General features: G+C 42.0%; 1 long non-coding RNA gene and 2 pseudogenes across 1 annotated transcript in view; 1 reads left to right on the top strand and 2 right to left on the bottom strand.

The window, feature by feature from the left end:
- LOC135049912 (uncharacterized) overlaps nucleotides 1–18943 on the bottom strand; it is an 87929-nt gene that overhangs the window by 44586 nt on the left and 24400 nt on the right. The window lies entirely within an intron of this gene.
- Nucleotides 4295–4413, bottom strand: LOC134946167 (5S ribosomal RNA; annotated as a pseudogene).
- Nucleotides 7703–7821, top strand: LOC134946156 (5S ribosomal RNA; annotated as a pseudogene).

The following is an 18943-nucleotide window of genomic DNA, read 5'->3' as shown; positions in this document are numbered from 1 at the left end:
TCCACAATGCACAAGTGAAAATGGCGGTGACGCACGGCTCTATGTATGGAATCTGAATCTCGCGAGAATCCGACAGCGGGATGATGACGTTTTCCCTCGTTCGGGTTTTCCGAGTCAGGCGGGAACAACCGAGCCTGCCTCGGACCCGTGTAAACCACGTGGAGTTCGGGGGCGGGGTTCGGTTCTCGGAGAACCGAACCCGCCCATCTCTACTATTTACTAAGCATTGGATGGAGATAAAGTGGACGGTGATAAAGTACCAGCCAATCAGCTCCTAACTGTTATGTCACAGGTGTCAGGAATCTGCATTCTCCATCGCATCACTACTGTGGAACTACAGGTTCCAGCAGTTCAGTTCTGTTCCAGTTTTCAGTCTACTGCAGCCTGGAGTACACAGTGCTTCAGCTAACCCACAGCTGATCTGAACACCTAATCCAGCAGGGTGTGTCCTCACAGATGCAACATCTAATCATCACAGACCAAGGGGTATAAACTCCAATTCCTGGCTCAGTCTCATCGCCTTGGACAACACGTCACATTCTGTGAACAGGCGTCTCCTGTTTGCAGTCATCTGTCTGCAGAGATACCCCTGTGTATTGGACCTGTGGAACTACAGGTCCCAGCAGTTCCGTTCCAGTTTCCAGTTCCAGGTTCCAGTCTTCAATCCTTTGTTTCCAGCAGTCTTCTATTTCTGGCATCTCCAAGTCATCTCCCTGTTCCAGTGTTCCTGTGGAACTACAAACTCCAGCCACAGCCAGCTACAATCCACCAGCAGTAAGAGACTCTCCTCAGGTGTTTTATCATTATCTACCTGTGCACTCATTATCAGTTACCATCTGTGCATCTCAGCAGTTAACATCTATTTGCTTAGAGACTGTCTCCTGCTTAAGCCCGTTAGGTTATCTGGACTTGTGCTTCATAGAGACTGTACAGTTATCAGAGTTCTGTTTTTCCAAAGTTATTTCATCCTGAGTTATACTGAGACTGTGTGCTTTTTACAATTACCGGAGTTCTGTTTGTTTCAATCATAGTTACCAGTGACTTTTGAATATTTATTTCCTGTTATTTCTGGTTTTGCATTCCACTGCAATTGCATTCCATTGCACCTGTTATTCAATTGCTTTGTGATCCCTGTGACATAATAAATATCAGCGCCTATGCGCAGGACTATTCTTCGGTCTCCTCGTGTATTACGTCACACCAACACTGACCCACTAGCGCCCCCGCCGGGGACAGACAAAATCAGAATCCTGACAACAGGCTGTGTTTGAAAAATGACATTAGGAGCTGGTTAGCTGGTACTTTATCTCCATCCAAGGCTTAGTAAATAGAGATGCATATACGCTGTCCAAGCCATATCATTTGTGGCTGTTTGAGGGTATGTGCAAACAAACAGTGATGCACATGTGATTGTATGATTGCGAATGTAACTGATAGTGATGAGCGGGTTCGGTTCCTCGGAATCCGAACCCCCCCGAACTTCACCCATTTTACACGGGTCCGAGGCAGACAAGGATCCGCCCGCCTTGCTCGGTTAACCCGAGCGCGCCCAAACGTCATCCCGCGGTCGGATTCTCGCGAGATTCGTATTCTATATAAGGAGCCGCGCGTCGCCGCCATTTTTCACTCGTGCATTGGAGATAATCGTGAGAGGACGTGGCTGGAGTCCTCTCAGTTTCTATGTTCAGTGTGCTGCAAATATCTGTGCTCAGTGTGCTGCAAATATCTGTGCTCAGTGTGCTGCAAGTGCAAATATCTACGTTCTCTGCCTGAAAAATGCTCCATATCTGTGCTCAGTGTGCTGCAAATATCTGTGCTCAGTGTGCTAATTGCTTTATTGTGGGGACTGGGGACCAGCAGTATTATATAGTAGGAGGACAGTGCAGAGTTTTGCTGACCAGTGACCACCAGTATTATATGTTCTCTGCCTGAAAAACGCTCCATATCTGTGCTGCATTGTAGTATAAAGTAGGACAGTGCAGAATTTTGCTGACCACCAGTATAACTATATATATAGCAGTACGGTAAAGCAGTCCACTGCTCTACCTCTGTCCCATCCATACCTGTGGTGCATTTCAGTTTTGCACAGTTTGCTGACCACCAGTATATAATATATAGCAGTACGGTACAGTAGGCCACTGCTCTACCTACCTCTGTGTCGTCAAGTAAACTATCCATCCATACCTGTGGTGCATTTCAGTTGTGCGCAGTATATATAGTAGTAGGCCATTGCTATTGATATATTACTGGCATATAATTCCACACATTAAAAAATGGAGAACAAAAATGTGGAGGGTAAAATAGAGAAAGATCAAGATCCAATTCCACCTCGTGCTGAAACTGCTGCCACTAGTAATGGCCGAGACGATGAAATGCCATCAACGTCGTCTGCCAAGGCCGATGCCCAATGTAATATTAGAGAGCATGTAAAATTCCAAAAAATAAAGCTCAGTAAAATGACCCAAAAATCTAAATCAAAATCATCTGAGGAGAAGCGTAAACTTGCCAATGTGCCATTTACGACAAGGAGTGGCAAGGAATGGCTGAGGGCCTGGCCTATGTTCATGGCTAGTGGTTCAGCTTCACATGAGGATGGAAGCACTCATCCTCCTGCTAGAAAACTTAAAGGAGTTAAGATGGCAAAAGCACAGCAAAGAACTGTGCGTTCTTCTAAATCACAAATCCCCAAGGAGAGTCCAATTGTGTCGGTTGCGATGCCTGACCTTCCCAACACTGGACGGGAAGAGGTGGCGCCTTGAATCATTTGCACGCCCCCTGCAAGTGCTGGAAGGAGCACCCGCAGTCCAGTTCCTGATAGCCAAATTGAAGATGTCACTGTTGAAGTACACCAGGATGAGGATATAGGTGTTGCTGGCGCTGGGGAGGAAGTTGACAAGGAGGATTCTGATGGTGAGGTGGTTTGTTTAAGTCAGGCACCCGGGGAGACGCCTGTTGTCCGTGGGACGAATATGGCCATTGACATGCCTGGTCAAATTACAAAAAAAATCACCTCTTCGGTGTGGAATTATTTTAACAGAAATGCGGACAACATTTGTCAAGCCATGTGTTGCCTTTGTCAAGCTGTAATAAGTAGGGGTAAGGATGTTAACCACCTAGGAACATCCTCCCTTATACGTCACCTGGAGCGCATTCATCAGAAGTCATTGACAAGTTCAAAAACTTTGGGTGACAGCGGAAGCAGTCCACTGACAACTAAATCCCTTCCTCTTGTAACCAAGCTCCTGCAAACCACATCACCAACTCCCTCAGTGTCAATTTCCTCCTTAGACAGGAACGCCAATAGTCCTACAGGCCATGTCACTGTCAAGTCTGATGAGTCCTCTCCTGCCTGGGATTCCTCCGATGCATCCTTGAGTGTAACGCCTACTGCTGCTGTCGCTGCTGTTGTTGCTGCTGGGAGTCGATCGTCATCCCAGAGGGGAAGTCGGAAGACCACTTGTACTACTTCCAGTAAGCAATTGACTGTCCAACAGTCCTTTGCGAGGAAGATGAAATATCACAGCAGTCATCCTGCTGCAAAGCGGATAACTCAGGCCTTGGCAGCCTGGGCGGTGTTAAACGTGTTTCCGGTATCCACCGTTAATTCACAGGAAACTAGAGATTTGCTTGAGGTACTGTGTCCCCGGTACCAAATACCATCTAGGTTCCTTTTCTCTAGGCAGGCGATGCCGAGAATGTATCGTAGTTACAAAGAAAAAGAGAGACTCTGTGTTGGGGCACGCTTGAAAAATAAAACTTAACTTTTAATTAGAATCTAAATAAAATCATGGTACACAGATAAACACACATAAATATATTTATGACACTATAGGAGAAGGCCATAAAATTGTTATAGCCTTACTCCACTTGTGTTCTTTGTTAAGAGAAATAATTCTCACACATGAGATAATTGGGAGTGAATAATCTCAGTTGTTAAAGCTATTAGAGGTGACAGTGACACCCAGGGTGAAAATATTAGAAATTAAATTACAGCATAACAGGGTAGTAAATTCGTTAGCCTGTGGTACATAGGCATTAGATATAGTAAAATTTGACTAAGACTTTAGTCCATATGTTAATGCCTATTATGGTGATGTGTCCTGGTAAAGGTTAATCTGCTATTTTAAATTTAAGACAACCAAGTGCAGTGAAATGAGAAAACAGAAATATTTGGAATATAAACAATAATCAGAAAATAATTTTTTTGAATAAGAAAAGAGGAATGTAGGTGAGAAATCGGTATAGGTCAAAGGTTGCTCCAACACCTCTGCTTGTCACATGAATACAGGGGTATTTATTACTACACCTGATATTCCCTAGCAGTCTCCCATCTAGGTACTGATCAGGCTGTTCACTGCTTAGCTTCCAAGATCAGGCGAGGTTGGGCGTAGCCAGTGAAATATGGCAGTAATATCACATAGATTGTGAGTACAATGGTGTATGGTTATTGGCATGTACCAAAAGAAGTACTTCTGCTATCCATTATTGTGCGCAGTCTCTCTGTTGCCTTTGCATTGCAGAGTAGTTGTATACTGGCATCAGGATGAGAAGATACTGAAAAAATAGAATCTAGGAAACGTATAGGTTCAGAGCCCGTCTTCTGCTGTCCAATGTCATATATAAAACTTATATAGTGGACATAGGATGAGAGAGGTGGGTTGTCTGGGCCTATTGAATATAAGTGTGAAATTACACAGATATCTTAAGTCCTAACAACAGGAATTTAAGAGAAAGAAAGAAGAATTTATCGTGGATTCGCGGTGGCTTTAGGATGCAGTGAAGATGAATCGAGATCAGATATTAAAGATATCACATAAGCATACGTAATAAATATAATTGTAAATTTCACTGCTTGAAAATATGAAAATGAAAAGTGAAAAATATGAGAATTATTTTTAGGAGTATTGAGACATTTGACATTGTAAAAATTATTGATCAATAGCAGATTGAACAAATCTTAAACAATTAAATGACAAAAAAAATTTAATGTTTTTTTATCATAGAAATATACGATACCAGGAGGTGAGTGGGCTGAGCCGTGCACTGCTCAGCACCACTAAACACAGACGGCCGTTTCACCGGAAGGTGGCTTGTTACTTATTTCTTCCCCCCTCCTTTCTCCCCCTCTCTTTTTTCCTTAATTAGCCATTCACAATGATAGATTCACAATGCATAACCTAAGTATTTCACGCTCAGCTTTATTTCAGTTTTAATATCATTATGTTTCCCTAATTTTATGGTTACCTAGCAACCAATCTAACTAAAACATTATCACTTGGTCCCTTTTCTAAACCTATATTCAGGTTGCACATAGCATTTCCTGTTTCTTCCAAAACAGGAAGTGACGTAGACAGATATTGCCAGTATAAGGATGCTCCGACGTCACTTCCGGTCACGGAGCTTCCACTCCGACTGTGACCCGTTTATCAGGACCACTTATTGTGTATTCCAACACCCCTCCCTGAGTTTACCTAACTATTCCCAGCATTACATGATCCCTAACTTAGCCGCATACAAAATTCATAGATTACGGCCCCATCAAATTTCCGGCCTTCAAAACCGGAAGTTACGCATCAATACCCACTGATGCATCCCTAAGAAGTCAGGTGATTCATATACTTCCGGTCACGGAGCTGATGCTCCGATTTTGGTCCTAGCATTTTCGTTCTAACAAAAATTTCCTCATCTAACTATATTGTAAACTTTAATCCCTAGCTAACTACATACAGACACTGTGGTTAATATACGTTAACCAAATATGTTTTATTTAGGTTGTACATACTACTCTCTGCCTCTTTTAAAACAGTAAGTGATGCAGACAAGCATTTCACGCTAATCTTTATTTCAGCCTTAATATCATTATTTTTTCCTTATTTTTCCCTAATTTCATGGTTACCTAGCAACCAATTTAACTTAAACATTATCGCTTGTTCCAGTATTCAGGTTGCACACAGTATTTCCTGTTTTTCCCAAAAACAGGAAGTGACATAGACTGATATTGCCAGTAAAGGATGCTCCGACGTCACTTCCGGTCACGGAGCTTCCACTCCAACTGTGACCATTTTATCAGGACCACTCATTGTGTATTCCAACACTCCTCCCTAAGTCTACCTAACTTTTCCCAGCATTATATGATCCCTAACTTAGCCGCATATAAAATTCATAGATGACGGCTCTACTAAACTTCTGGCCTTCGAAACCGGAAGTGATGCGTCTATACCCACTGACGCATCCCTAAGAAGTCAGGTGATTCACAGACTTCCGGTCACGGAGCTGATGCTCCGATTTTGGTCCTAGCATTCTCGTTCCAATAAAGATTTCCTCATCTAACTATATTGTAAACTTTAATCCCTAGCTAACTACATATAGACCTTATGGTCAATATACGTTAACGAAATACATATGAATCAGGTTGTACACACTATTGCCTGCGTCTTTCAAAACAGGAAGTGATGTAGACAAGTATAACATGTATGAGAATGCTCATATGTCATTTCCGGCCACGGACTTTTTACTCCGATTACGATCCTGTTATCAAGACTTTTTATTGAATATTTTCACACCCCGTTCTAAGTTCATATAACTATTCCCAGCCTTATATGATTTATTATCCAGCCGCACATAAAATTCATAAGGGACGGCTCCATCAGACTTCCGGCCTTTGAAACCGGAAGTGACGCGTCAATGTCCAGTGACGCACCTCCGAGAAGTCCGGTGATCAATGGACTTCCGGTCACGGAGTTATTGCTCCGATCTTGGCCCCTACATTCTCGTTTTCTACAAAATCTTTTTCTAAGTATTCAAAACCTTAAATCCCCACTTAACCAGATACTTATCTTTTGACTAATATGCATAAATCTTACTTCCGGATTTTTAGACCGGAAGTGATGCACAGGATGTTCACTGACACCATATTACTCACTCCTTCCCCTCCATAGGATTGGTCCTTACATCTAGACCACCACCCTTTTTTGCCTTAAATAGACTGTCTTCCACCATTTCCTCACACAGTGAACAAGCCACCTTCCGGTGAAACGGCCGTCTGTGTTTAGTGGTGCTGAGCAGTGCACGGCTCAGCCCACTCACCTCCTGGTATCGTATATTTCTATGATAAAAAAACATTAAATTTTTTTTGTCATTTAATTGTTTAAGATTTGTTCAATCTGCTATTGATCAATAATTTTTACAATGTCAAATGTCTCAATACTCCTAAAAATAATTCTCATATTTTTCATATTTTTCACTTTTCATTTTCATATTTTCAAGCAGTGAAATTTACAATTATATTTATTACGTATGCTTATGTGATATCTTTAATATCTGATCTCGATTCATCTTCACTGCATCCTAAAGCCACCGCGAATCCACGATAAATTCTTCTTTCTTTCTCTTAAATTCCTGTTGTTAGGACTTAAGATATCTGTAATTTCACACTTATATTCAATAGGCCCAGACAACCCACCTCTCTCATCCTATGTCCACTATATAAGTTTTATATATAACATTGGACAGGAGAAGACGGGCTCTGAACCTATACGTTTCCTAGATTCTATCTTTTCAGTATCTTCTCATCCTGATGCCAGTATACAACTACTCTGCAATGCAAAGGCAACAGAGAGACTGCGCACAATAATGGATAGCAGAAGTACTTCTTTTGGTACATGCCAATAACCATACACCATTGTACTCACAATCTATGTGATATTACTGCCATATTTCACTGGCTACGCCCAACCTCGCCTGATCTTGGAAGCTAAGCAGTGAACAGCCTGATCAGTACCTAGATGGGAGACTGCTAGGGAATATCAGGTGTAGTAATAAATACCCCTGTATTCATGTGACAAGCAGAGGTGTTGGAGCAACCTTTGACCTATACCGATTTCTCACCTACATTCCTCTTTTCTTATTCAAAAAAATTATTTTCTGATTATTGTTTATATTCTAAATATTTCTGTTTTCTCATTTCACTGCACTTGGTTGTCTTAAATTTAAAATAGCAGATTAACCTTTACCAGGACACATCACCATAATAGGCATTAACATATGGACTAAAGTCTTAGTCAAATTTTACTATATCTAATGCCTATGTACCACAGGCTAACAAATTTACTACCCTGTTATGCTGTAATTTAATTTCTAATATTTTCACTCTGGGTGTCACTGTCACCTCTAATAGCTTTAACAACTGAGATTATTCACTCCCAATTATCTCATGTGTGAGAATTATTTCTCTTAACAAAGAACACAAGTGGAGTAAGGCTATAACAATTTTATGGCCTTCTCCTATAGTGTCATAAATATATTTATGTGTGTTTATCTGTGTACCATGATTTTATTTAGATTCTAATTAAAAGTTAAGTTTTATTTTTCAAGCGTGCCCCAACACAGAGTCTCTCTTTTTCTTTGTAACTACGATATGTACTATTGACTCTGGGTGCACCACCAACAACAGTAACTCCTTGATTACCTATACAGGCATTTCTTATGCTTATGCACTGTTGGTTCACAAGGGACAAATTTTATAAGAGCCCATTGTTCTGAAATTTCCATAGTCCTGTGTGGCACCAAATTAACCTTCTTTCTGATGCCGAGAATGTACACAGACCTCAGAAGAAGTCACCAGTGTACTAAAAAATGCAGTTGTACCCAATGCCTACTTGACCACGGACATGTGGACAAGTGGAGCAGGGCAGACTAAGGACTATATGACTGTGACAGCCCACTGGGTAGATGTATTGCCTCCCGCAGCAAGAACAGCAGCGGCTGCACCAGTAGCAGCATCTCGCAAACGCCAACTCATTCCTAGGCAGGCTACACTTTGTATCACCGCTTTCCAGAAGAGGCACACAGCTGACAACCTCTTACGGAAACTGAGGAACATCATCGCAGAATGGCTTACCCCAATTGGACTCTCCTGGGGATTTGTGACATCGGACAACGCCACCAATATTGTGCGTGCATTACATGTGGGCAAATTCCAGCACGTCCCATGTTTTGCACATACATTGAATTTGGTGGTGCAGAATTATTTAGAAAACGACAGGGGCATGCAAGAGATGCTGTCTGTGGCCCGAAGAACTGCGGCCCACTTTCGGCATTCAGTCACCGCGTGCTGAAGACTGGAGCACTAGCAAACAGTCCTGAACCTGCCCCGCCATCATCTGATCTGGTAACGAGGTGGAATTCAACCCTCTATATGCTTCAGAGGATGGAGGAGCAGCAAAAGGCCATTCAAGCCTATACAGCTACCTACGATATAGGCAAAGGAGGGGAAATGCACCTGACTCAAGCGCAGTGGAGAATGATTTCAACGTTGTGCAAGGTTCTGCAACCCTTTGAACTTGCCACACGTGAAGTCAGTTCAGACACTGCCAGCCTAAGTCAGGTCATTCCCCTCATCAGGCTTTTGCAGAAGAAGCTGGAGAGATTGAAGGAGGAGCTAAAACTGAGCGATTCCACTAAGCATGTGGGACTTGTGGATGGAGCCCTTAATTTGCTTAACCAGGATTCACGGGTGGTCAATCTGTTGAAATCAGAGCACTACATTTTGGCCACCGTGCTCGATCCTAGATTTAAAACCTACGTTGGATCTCTCTTTCCGGCAGACACATGTCTGCAGAGGTTCAAAGACCTGCTGGTGAGAAAATTGTCAAGTCAAGCGGAACATGACCTGTCAACAGCTCCTCCTTCACATTCTCCAGCAACTGGAGCTGAGAGGAAAAGGCTAAGAATTCCGAGCCCACCCGCTGGCGGTGATGCAGGGCAGTCTGGAGCGAGTGCTGACATCTGGTCCGGACTGAAGGACCTGCTAACGATTACTGACATGTCGTCTACTGTCACTGCATATGATTCTGTCACCATTGAAAGAATGGTGGAGGATTATATGAGTGACCGCATCCAAGTAGGCACGTCAGACAGTCCTGGGACTTACAAAATAGACAGGGCCCTCTCTCCCAAAAAAAAGATTCTGCTGCTCTGTTCCCCCACTATGTGATGTCATACATTGTGATGTTACATATAGGTGGAGTGTTGCGGACCTACAGGAACGGTTTACAGAGAGCTGATGCGCAGATAAGGCTTGTTTTAAGAAGTCCTTATTGTACATCAGACTACTGTTGATTTACAGACTGGTGCAGCTCTACCCAGTGGCGTCAAGAGAGAGGGGGAGAGGGTACGAATTACCTGGGCCCAGGACTGATGGAGGGGCCCAGTAGGGGCCCAGGTCCACTCCCCCCCTTACCTGGACACAACAGTTGCATCTTTTCTTCACAGCCCAGCACACATACAATTGTTTCTGTGTTTTTTTTCTAAGGGTACATTGCCATGTCTCCTGTTATTAGGCTATATTCCCTGAAAAGTTCCTGGGCCCAGCCAGGCTCCCTACTGCCCTGGCTGGTAGGCATGCCATGCTCCTATGAGTGGGTGCTTCTCATGTTCTAGACACTGCCCCAAAGAGGTGTGACCATGCCCCCAGCATGCTGTGGTCACACCCCTTCCAGGGGAGGCAGGGGGCACCAGGATTTCTCTTGGCAGCCCTGGCTCTACCGGTATTGGCAGTAGGAGCCAGGGGTAGGTGCCCCTTCTGTAAGGACCCGGGACACCAGTCCCCACAGTCGCCCCCTGATGGCTGTCCTGTGAAACACACTATGGACATTTCTCAAATATGGTATGCTATACCTTATTTATTACAACATAACAGTGGTCTTTTACAAAGATGAGGTTAGTGGCCATGAAAGGTGTTTGTGTAGCAACACTAATCATAAATGACTCCAGAGCAACAGAAGTTACTACAACCCCTTATATGATCAATGAGTTCATGTGGGGGGTCCCAGGCACTAACTTAGAGAGCACATGGATGTATTGCAATTACCAATGTCAGTAAAATTGGTGTCCGTAAAGAACATAGGGGGAGATCCATCCGCAGACGTATTACATTCAATGGTGAATCAGGCTCGTAGTAGGTGATGCCGAGATAGGGGGGGTTACTAATTACTGAAGGGGTCCGGGTATGTTGCTACCCCCTTGAGTATCTGGGTAGATGGCACTGCACATTGAAAGCAAAGACTCTGGTGCTAAGACAGAGTCTTTGCTCTTTAGTGCACATGCATGGCACTGGAAAGTATCACTGGAAAGATGGCGCCGGCTGAAAAGGAAGCAAGGTAATATGCAGTGCTACCTTGTGCCTCCCCTGCCCTCCTTGCATCTGAATGGTGTGAAGCGCAGGATTTCTGAAAAAAAATGTTTGGGGATATGGGCATGCTCTCTTGTTTTGACCACTCCCCTCCAGAATACCTGGACCCGCTACTGCTCTCTATGGCCCTGCCCATAGTAATCAGTTTACATGACATCCTAATTACTCTAATGACTGCATTTCACACATGTGGTAGAAACATATACAGTATATCCACTCCCTGAACAATTTATTACACATACAGTATATGTTTGTCTGTTTGTTTGTTTGTTCACTAGCTCACTACAACTTAGAGAATATTTATGTATTTTGCACCTATTAAAAAATAAGTATGAAATTGTTATTGGAGTTAAGTTAGTATGTTATGGGAGATATTTCTGTAACCATATAAGCCTTTGGCAAGGTGCGCCTACCCCAAGTCTGATTGTCAGGCTTTAAGACCTTGTTTCTAGTATTTATTGGAGACATTAGACCTGAGATAGAGGTGCACAGAGTTACATGTGCAGTTGTGAGTTTGCCTGCAGGGTACTTGCAAAAATATACTAATGACTCAGCCGTCATCTTATGCACAGAGATGCCCACTCAATGGCGTATCTATAATGGGTGCAGTGCACGCGGACTCCTGGTTACAGAGGAGGAGGCCTGGATGGAGAACATTGGTCGCACATCGATCACACCATTGGACATCTGAGCAATCCTATGTAGTGTCAGACTGATCATATCACATAAGACACCTGGGCCCCAAGAGCTGCAAACAAAATTAAAGTGGCTGACTAGGGAACACCCATAAAATGGTCCTGACATGCCAGCGTTTTTCTAAGCACTCCTGGTTACCTCCCTCAAACACTACTTGTCACTTACTTTGTGAATAAATTCTCTGTGCGTCCATTATCGCTAATTAATTGCATCGCATGCGCAGTGTGGCTTTTACTCATGTGCAGTGGCCAAAAATTTACTCCATTACGTCCAACAATGACATTGCATGTGCGTCTGAATCAGGCCCGTTGTTATCACATACTACCAGGGCCGGCTCTACCATTAGGCAGCTTTAGGTGGCTGCCTAGGGGCGCCAGCTCCTGGAGAACACCACTAAATTCATCTAGCAAAATCTGCAGGATGTATCTGTATGCGGCCTCCTCGTTTTATGCTATGCCGGCTGCTGCAGATCTAATCAGGTGCACCTGCCGCTATCAAGCTGTACCACATAGTAGCATCTAGACCAGTGATCTCCAACCCGTAGCGTAGTATTTTCGTTAGCTCACAGAGCGCACGGGCTTGGGCAATCACTGGCACTCATCCTACCTTAATTTTTAATATGGTGCCAGCCGTCAGCCAATCAGAGCTCGTGGACCGGCAGTGGTGGCACCTGATTGGCTGTCGGACCGCGAGTTTTGAATGGCTCACTTACTGACACCATATTATAAATGCCCGCCGCCGCTGGAGACTCTGTCACCCTCACCGCAGCCGCTCTCCGGATTTCACAGGAGAGGCGTGCGCTGCGCTCTCCTCCCCTTCCGTCCCTCATACAGGAGGAGCAGCACCGGCGGCAGTAGAAGAAGCCAGCAAGGGTTAGCACTGTGTGGGGCACTGTATTGGACACTGCGGGGGAGGGGGGGGGGGCATTTTATCTGGTGCTGCGGGGGGCATTTTAAATGGCACTGCGGGGGAATTGTATCTGCCACTGGTGGGGGCATTGTATCTGGCACTGCTGGGAGACATTATTTGTGTATCTGGCACTGTTGGGGGCATTATTTGTGTATCTGGCACCACTGGGAGGCATTATTTGAACATCTGGCACTGCTGAGGGGCATTATATGTGTATCTGGCACTACGTGGGGGGGGCATTATTTGTAGTTGTGAGACCACACCCACTTTTTTGAGGCCACACCCACTTTCACAGGAACGCACGCGCATTGGGGGTAGCTCCTTCAGAGGTTTTATTTTCTGAAAGTAGCCCACACCCCAATTAAGGTTGGAGACCACTGATCTAGACTCTCTACACATTACATCTGCCCCACCTGCAGGGCAGCATAATTTTGTCCATTAGTGTGTTTTTTTGGTTTGCTAATAAACCCGAATAAACTCTTTTTGTGACTTTGTTTACAATATACTTTATCACTTTAAAAGTCCTTGAGTGTCGTCCCTTTTCTCTGTATATGTATAATGATGCTATTCACTGCAGCCCACCTAGTGGCTATTCACTGCAGCACCTCCCCTCCGAGAGATGGTGGGGTTTACAGGTTAGGGGGTGCTAGGCTGAAGCTTTGCCTAGGGTGCAGAAAGATATTGCACCGGCCCTGCGTACTACACTTATAACAGATATCACATTATCTTACAGAGCACATTTTCTGTACCTACTTATGTTTTTCTGGATTTCTGTCATAATTGTGTTAGTACCTACCTACCTACCTAGAGGGCTGATTAAGGGTTTTGGCCACCCTAGACTATTACACTTGTAGAACTTTCCACTTCCCATCATTGTTTATACGTGTGTACAGTGTGTGTTAAATAAATAAGAAAACACTGTGTGTTGTCAGTATGCAAAAATGAACAGGGAGGACCAGTATTCTTTATTTAATAAATTAATTTGCAAGGTCTTCATTAAGAATTGTTATTGTTGATCCACTATAGACAATGGGCCTAATTGAGACCTGATCGCTGCAACGGCAGTGATTGCAGTCTGAAGCCCTTTGGGGAATGAGCTCTCGCAGAAGGCGCACTGCGCGTGTGCACCTCGTGAAGCCCAGTGAGATGCGAAAGCATCTCAGGGCTGCAATCGCCTCTGCCTGATTGACAGGCAGAGGCGGTCGCAGGGTGGGAGAGGGCGTGCCAACGGCATTAGGACACCGTTGCGGGGTCACAGCTGCTGCGACCTGGAACATGGCGGGTAGCCACCTGCCAGCACAGCTAGGCTGTGCAGGCAGGGAGCTAATCAGCAGGTGCAAATGCATCACCGCCGTGCGATGCTTTAGAATCCCATGCAGGGGGTAGGGTAGGGCCTGACATGCAGGACGGACTAGCCCTGTGCTGGGCGTCCACCCGCATATCTGAGAAACTGATCATAGATGTGCTAAATTTAGCACATCTACGATCAAGTCTGAATCACCCCCAAAATGAGGTCTAAAGAATGTGCAGTGTAAGTTATTTTCCATATTCAACTAAAAGTCACAAGAAAATAAAATGTCACAGATTTCATAAGAAATACATAAATACAGGTAATTATCAGGTAGAAACATATGATAGGTTATACTGTAGCACTGCTGTCACGGGAGGCTGTATCCTCCTGCCTTTTAGAAGAGATTAAAAGACAGCAATGAAAATGTATTCTTTTTTATAACATTGCTTAATAAACATATACTTTAAAAAAATATACTAAAATTAAAAATTCTGTTGGTGAATGAAATGTACTACCTATTTATTCATCACATTTTCCTATTCATATCAATAAGTAGAAAAATGTAAACATAAATCAGCTGCATTTTAACATAGGAGTCCCATGCAACCTCCTCACTCTCAGCTCCCTCATCTGCAGCCGGCGCCTGGTAACCGCAATAGAGTCTGAGCACTAGAGGAGCACAGACTCTACTGCACATGTGAAATTCTCAGAGTAAATGGTGCGACGGCCTTGCTGCGCAAACACAAAACTCCGGGAAAATGGCTGCCGCTCTATTTACCTGGAGATTTGCGACAGATGCTGCCGCAGGTGGGGGTCTCTGGAGAGGTGATTATTTAAACAATGGTTGCAGGGTGTGCGGTGTTGGCCCCTCTGGTCCCCTTGGGGTCCATGTGCATGACACACACTGCACCCATTATACATAGGTCCTAATTTAAATGCATATCATAAACTCTCATACTAGTGCAACACAATAAAAAGAGGGAAAAAATGGGCGCAAGACTTTGGACAGTTTGCTTCCAGTAAAGAGGTAACACTCTCAGAGATTGTGCGGAAGCTGCTAAAAAAAAGGAATTATAGGCAGAGAAATGCACTAAGTGTGGGATTCTGGATTGGGTTGGATATATCAGAGTCTGCTTTACAGTACTGTTCCAGTGCCAGTCTTTTTGGATTTACATTTGCACTATAAGGAGCCCCAGCTGTCCGAGAGTAAGAGACTGGTCATACAGTATGACCAGGATGGACATGTGCTATAATAGTGCCTGCACACTGTAGTTCATACTAACCTAAGGTGGCATTTCCAATTATTAGAGCAACACATGCTTCAGATTCAGCAACATTCCATCTAATATTACAAACACTGTTTGCTTCCCTATGGATTGGATATATGCATTAAGGTGGTACTATTGCCAATTAATACAGCTACTGTTATGCTTGCTTTGACCTAAAGCTTCCTACTAAACAACACTAATAACATTGATACCTGGATAATCACTTTGGAAGCAGCACATTTATGCAACTATTTAGAACATTTCAGACACTATGATTATAGTCTGCATTGCATTGTATTGTTATATTGTGTATATCATTTTTCTGTAATTTTATGCTATATTCAGTAGAATAGAGGTATAAATAGTTCATGTTATTTATGGAATTATGATATATAATTAAATAGTCTGTCAGACAGCACTTTCGCTTTTGTTCTTTCTTGCAACACAATAAAATAGTGTAGAAGAAGTGTATAATTTCTTGCTAATAATAAAATAGGATAGATCAGTGATAGTAAATCACAGATGCTCCATATTCTGTCTATACATGGCTGGTCTAGTTCATAAATCCAGAGATGATAAGAGAGTGGAATAACGTATCTCTGATTTATACAGTATGCACAAATCCATCCTTATTTATTATCAGTAAAAGTTTATACATTTCGTTGTGGACTAACTTTTTTGTTGCATTGGACTTACAGTATGTATTTTGCATATATGAGGGTGGTTCAATATGGAAGGTAACAAGACCACTCACATTTGTAATGTTCTCTCTTTCATTCTAATTTCCCAACAGGCCAGAGCAGGTAGACTACTGCTTCCCCTCACGGCCACTGCGCCTCATATCAGTCATACTGTCTCAACATCAGTTGTAAGATGGTGCCTGGCAGAAACATGGTCAAACTTTGAGGTGTGTAATGTGGTAAGATTTCTTTATCTAAAGCAGCTGAAATTCATGGCCACTGTACATTTATTACAGATATCTCCTACAGCTATTCCCAAATTCCCTGATGACTGATTTAATTTAGTCAAAGAATAGAGTGAATGTATTGACATAAACTATGGGCTTTGGGGTAACCTTGTTCATGTTTGGTGGATCTGCCTATTCCTTGAACCTTTTTTTTGGACCTCAGTTCATACTCTTTTGAATAATCTATTTAAAGCTCTTGTCCCAAAGGATCTCTGGATCTTCCTCCTAAGTTACCCACCTCCTGACTTCTGTAAACCTTTTGTTAAATTGTTGTCCCACATCCTAATTGCTGCTAAACGTTTGATAGCTCACAGCGGGAAGAACCCTCTTCCATCCTCCCTCTCTGCCCTGAAATAGCGGCAGTGGAACATAAGACCTATTATCTTCTTGACAGAGGCCATATGTTCTGTCAGGTGTGGGCTACATGGCTTTCCTACGAGGGCACCCTATCAACTCTGATTCCTGCACTTACTATCTCTGTTTGACCCAAGCATGATGGGAGGGTTAGAACTCCTTCCTCCAACTCTTCCTTGTTGAACATCTTTGGATAGGTTATTTTCTTTGTTTTTCTTATCTTTTATCTTCTATTTCATTTTGGTGCTTCCTTCCTCAAGCTAATATTTCCTGCCCAATATTTGGTACTCTTCATGGTACTTTCACTTTTTTGGTAGTCCTGTTCTCTCTATATCCTTACCCCTTTCCTACCATCCCCTTTCTATCTTATTTTCTGTTCAACGTACATTTTTTGTATCTTAAAATATTAATTTTTTCACCAAAACATTGCTCATTTGTTGTGCTCATTGTACTTGTATCTTCTCATCATTGTTTATGTGAACTCTTTAAATAAAGAATTTAAAAAATAGAAAGCAATGGCATGCCATGATATAAAACTCTGAAAGGCTTATAAGTGCCAAATATAATACCCTGTGATAAATTCAACAATTAAACGTATATGTTAACACAAATATTTAATTATCCACACTTTCAACAATTACTTGAAAATAAAACAGTGAATGTCCCATTCATATATACAGTAATACTAAACCTGGTAATCAGATAAGGTGGATTTAAAATAATAACATTTTTAAAAATCACTTAACAATATACAGTCATAGGATCTCATATATGGAAATTTGTTACCAAGAAAATGACGACAAATGGAACAACACAAAAAACTGATTGCTGTTATTTAGTAAATCATATACACATAGCAACTAAGGTTACTATGAGGAGCATAGACATACAATTTAATGAGTATAAATCTGTTGCAGTATGAGGAAACAGGGATATTTTGTATATATGTAATTTAGTATTGTAGCCATGATGCTGTAAATTTTGGAAAAATCCATTATTGAGAAGAATTTTCCTGACATGCATAAGGGGTGGTCTGGTATATGAACTACATTACTTCACAAATGGAACAACATAATTTATTTTTTCGCTATCTGTGCATCTGAAGATATCTGCATCTGTAGAGCAGTTCTAGATTTTTCACAAAATTTATGCTGTTCACCAGAAAGGCAGTAAATAGATAACTTTTGAATGAAAGACATTTAAGACCATTATTTATTATTCTTGAAAATCTGCCGTTTCAGGTGAGAAAAATTATAGCAAGTTGAATTTCCATACTAAAGCAAAGAGTATTACACCATATATGTGTTTAACTATTTGGATAAAAAGAACACTTTGTGTTAAAGGCTTTGATGTTTGGCTTTATTATTGTTTTTTTGGTTTTGTTTTGTTTTTTGTATACCCGTTTTTATTCTTTTTTGTACCTGAAAATAAAGAATTTATATAAAAAAGACATCATGATTGATATTGATTGAAAAAATGCCTTTTCTCACCTTACAAAGGTAAACATACTGTAATATAATACATTCACATGATTTTAAAATGGTAACACTATATGTCTCAGATGAATTGAACAAACTGTTATCTATTTATGAATTTTATGTTACAAAGAGACAAAGAGGTTCATTTATATGCCAATTACTGCAAACTGTTGTTGTACTTGATACATGTGTACTTATTAGTTGAATGCCTTTTATATTTTTAACCATTGATATGTTCTTCTGTTATGGTTGAAATTTACAATTTGAAAAAGGGTCAAAAATAAAGAATCTATTAAAAAGTAAACTAAAAGTTAAATGCATATTACTGAAATGCTGCATATCAATCTTTCCCATAGCTAATAAGCTAAACCATCACAAACTCAGAGGTGCATGTCTTGCTATTCAATAAATGGTGCCTAAAATAAATCAGCACACCAGTGCCATGGACCAATGTCCGTTGCTCCCAAGTTTTGTGCTTATTTAATAGTTTGGCATTCTACAAGAAAGGCCAACTTGTGAGCCAATATATGAATATGCTCATACATGTTACATTACAAAGTACTGTAGTTTGAGAAAGATTGACTGTCCTTTAATTTACAGTTCATCAATAAGGTTCCCATATTTCTTCCTCTGTAAAACATATACAAGTGGGCATCCAAGCTAAATATCAGTGCTCATAAAAATCTTGATAAATGGCAGTAACATTGTATGCACTATTGCAATGACAAATTAATTCAAAAGAGCCTCCCTTGACAAATGGCATGTCTACAAGAAATGTAAATTAAATGA

Source organism: Pseudophryne corroboree, chromosome 1 (genome assembly GCF_028390025.1).
Source record: "Pseudophryne corroboree isolate aPseCor3 chromosome 1, aPseCor3.hap2, whole genome shotgun sequence".
In the NCBI taxonomy this organism is placed as follows: Eukaryota; Metazoa; Chordata; class Amphibia; order Anura; family Myobatrachidae; genus Pseudophryne; species Pseudophryne corroboree.
The sequence above is the reverse complement of the archived record's forward strand: the minus strand, read 5'-3'. Positions and strand labels throughout refer to the sequence as shown.